Below are 3828 nucleotides of genomic sequence, written 5' to 3'. Positions count from 1 at the left end.
GCGAATCGGGTGTGAATGAAATATTTGATATGTCGGTTCTCAAAGGAATTTTTTCAAACTATGTAAGATGTATTCATTGTAGTGAAGTTGGTCTGGAACTCTCCATAATAAAGCACTTAGGACTTGCTAGTGAAATACAACTGAAATGTGATATGTGTTCATACATGACCACCTTTTGGAACAGTGTTGCAGTAACTGCAACTGAAGAAAATGGTAGCAAAATCTACGAACACAACAACCAGCGATGCTTGCTTTAGACAAGGAACGCCTTCGGGCTGCAGACAGGGCTGTAGAAATACAAGTAAGAGTAAACAGGAGGAGGAACAAGAGGAAGCTGGAGGAGGAGTTTGCAGTGGATGAAGATAATCCATCCTATGGACCTGGAATGCACTAAAACGTTAATCCAACCTTTGTCGCTCGATTCCCAAAACTTTTATTTTCTCGTACTAATTACATGTTTTCTAAGGATCTTCCAAACATATTTGTTTCAAACTTTCAGTAAATGTTACACAGTACCTTCTGCATAATTTAACACAAACTTTTTCCAAAAAACTGTATATTTTTGAATATATAAATAAAAAATTGCAAAAAATGTTGTGAATTTTCATTACAATTGAAAAAAAATCATCTTTAATAACTGAACTAAAATTTTGTAAGATCCCTGTCTTAAGTTGTAGCCCATATTCCAATAAATAATCTGTAAAAAGTTCAACTTCCTACCTCAAATACTTTGTGAGGAAAGATGTAATTTATAAGCGTTATTTTAACATTGCAAGTCTAGGGCGTTCCGGAGCCCCTTAAAGACTTTATGTTTTATATTTTACAGATTTCCCTCGAATATTTAATGAAGCTTATTTCTTTAGAAGCCTCCTATCTAGTGAAGTTAGTTAAACAGTTGTGACATTTATTCAGCACTGCTGTAGCCCATGTATTAGAAAGGCGACATTTCACAACACTTTAGCTGGCGATACGTTTAGGATAAAATTTTGTAGCCAGCAAGAGATCCATTTGCGGAAAATAGCGTAACAATTCTGTTAGTAAAAACTATTTCAAAATTGTGAAATTTTTACAGTGTCGAAGTGAAGTACTTGAATGAAGTTTATATATGTGTTTTGAATTCAGTTTTACACTGAACTAAATGTTATCAGCGGAAGTACGTCATCTGTAGTAAGGAAGAAAAGTAGGCAGCTAAAATACTGTTTGGAAAGGATTGCACTTTTAGCCCCGTACATTAGCCAGCGCATCCGGTGTGCTACTGTTAAACATTATCGAGTTTGTAAGATATACCTAAGAATCCGGAGAAAGGACTGATAACCAAGTGGTAGTGTGTGAAAACTAGGGGCAGCTCACACAGATTGATAGATTTATTTCATGACTGTCGTCTCACGCAAGCTGTCTGTAGAAAAGTAGGTAGATAGAGGGACCTGTTGCAGAACAATCACTGAAAGCACACAAATGAACACCTTCCGAACAAGCCTTGAAAGCCTTCAGCCCTTAGGCGTAAGCGGATGCGGATACGGAGTGCCATGTGGCCAGCACACCGATGTTCCTGCCGTTGTCAGTTTTCGTGACCGGTGCCAGTACCTCTCATTCAGCTAGCTCCTCAATTGCCCTGACAAGGGTTAATTTCACCCCTCTAGCCAACAGCCCTCTGCAGACCCGCACAGTGACCCATCCAAGTGCTAGCAAAGCCCGACACGGCTTAACTTCGGTGATCGGATGGGAACCGGAGTAACCACTGCGGCAAGGCCGTTGGCCTGGAATCAGTTACTTTCATAAAATATATGGGAGTACGGGCACATACCGATTTGAAGTGGACCGACCACATCAATCTAATCTCGGGTAAGATTGATGTCAGACTGAGTTTCATTACAAGATTCCTCCTGAAATCTAGTCCGTCAGCAAAACACTCTTTGCACCAATAGATGAACACTGCTCGTGAATGTGCGATCGGTATCACATAGGATTGACACAGGAAATAGAGAAGATCCAAAGAAGAGCAGCACGTTTTGTTACAGGTGGCAGACGCTGCAACAGGCGCATTCTGCATAACGGCACGGTCTGCCGCTAAAACTTCCAGAGCGTATGTTCCTGCAAGAGTCTACCAATATACTGCTTTCTCCTACCAGCAATCATTATTACCGCGAATCATACACGAATGGAACAGAAAAAGGGGAGGTGAGAGTGATATAGAAGTACCGTCTGACACACACCGTAAGATGGCTTTTGGAGTGCAGATGTAGATGTAGATGTGTTTTGGTTGACACGGATTCAGGAGGAAGAACAGTAATTTAGAAAAATCCAACCTAACACAAAAAAATGACGGAACAAGAAGAAATTATCCGAATGTCTCGGAAGTCGGTAGATGTAATGTATACGTACAGAGAAAAAAAGGTAATTCCAAATTCAGGAAAACTGGATCATCTAATCAGGGGAAAGAGCTTCGCAATCCGGACATGCAAAAAACGCGTTGGTCTTCCTCTGGCCCTTGTGCAAGTAGTTATTCGACGTAGCACTGACTGAGAGAGCTGTAGAATGTCCTCCTGAGAGAGATTTAATACTAAACTCTGCCCAATTGGCGCGTTAGATCCTCAAAGTAACGGAAAAGCATGGAGATAAACAGTGGAAAATTTCTCCTTGTGAGTGCGGGTATTATCTTGCCGGAATCTAAGCCCAGGATGGTTTATCACGAAGGGTAAAATAATGGGGCGTAGAATATCGTCAAAGCACCGCTGTGCTTTAAAAGTGTGGCGGATGACAACCAAAGAGGTCCTACTAATGAAAAGAAATGGTTCCCGAGTCCATTGTTCCTAGTTGTCGGCCGGTATGGCGAGCGACAGTGAGGTTGATACCTCACCGTTGTTTGGGGTTTCTCCAGGCATGTCTTCGCTGGTCATTGGGGGTCAGTTCGAAGACATTCCTACGCCAATCAATGAGATTCCATGCCGGAGACGTGTCTGGGGACGCTCCGACTGACCTGACACCCGACAACCAGGAGTAAAGGGGTCGGGCGCCATTTCTTTTCATTGCAGGACCCCTTGGTTGTCACCCGTGGGACCCTTCGGCACAGCGGTACGTCGACGATGTTCTACGCACCATTTTATTGCGGTATGGCAAACTATCCTGGGTTCACATGTCAGCAAGATAATGCCCGCCTGCACACGGCGACAGTTCTACTGTGTGTATTAGTGCTTGCTAAGCCCAACCTCGTCCAGCAAGATCGCCGGGTCCCTCCCCACTTGAGAACGTTTGGAGCATTATGGGCAGGGCCTTCCAACCATCTAGGGAACTTGACGATCTGACGTGCCAATGCGACAGGATTTCGAACGATATCCCTTATCAGGACATACAACAACTCTGTCATCAATGCCAAGCAAAATAGCAGCTTGTATAAAAGCCAGAAGTAGAATAACGCGTTATTGAATTGCTCAATTTGCAAAGCTCTTTCTCAAGAATAAACAACCACATTTTTCTGAAATTGTAATCAATTGTTTGTCTCTACGTGCACTACTCATTTCCTGATTTCCGTCCCACTCTGATCATTGCCTTGCGGTGCGTCTTTTATTCTATTTTTGTTTTTCTTACTCTTATTTTTGTTTTCTTTATTTTTCTAGTGTGTACATGCTACAAAGGTCTACCTTTCTTGGATATCAGTACTGCAACAATTATAGTAAATTTATGTAACAAGAACAGTTCCTTATTACCGCTGAATCTGTACGGAAGATCATACTTTTTATAGTAATTAAATCATGAGTTGTTATAACTTGGAAAAAGCATATGAAAATTATGTCATTATGCATCACCCTAGTTTATATAAATCACCAATTT

The 3828-nt window shown here is 41.7% G+C and overlaps 1 pseudogene; it reads right to left on the bottom strand.

Annotated features, from left to right (window-relative positions):
• Positions 1-1638: 1638 nt before the first annotated feature.
• LOC126417876 (5S ribosomal RNA) lies at positions 1639-1757 on the bottom strand (annotated as a pseudogene).
• Positions 1758-3828: the final 2071 nt, after the last annotated feature.

Source organism: Schistocerca serialis, chromosome 8 (assembly GCF_023864345.2).
Source record: "Schistocerca serialis cubense isolate TAMUIC-IGC-003099 chromosome 8, iqSchSeri2.2, whole genome shotgun sequence".
NCBI lineage: Eukaryota > Metazoa > Arthropoda > Insecta > Orthoptera > Acrididae > Schistocerca > Schistocerca serialis.
Note: the sequence above shows the minus strand (reverse complement) of the source record. Positions and strands in the feature narration are given on the sequence as shown.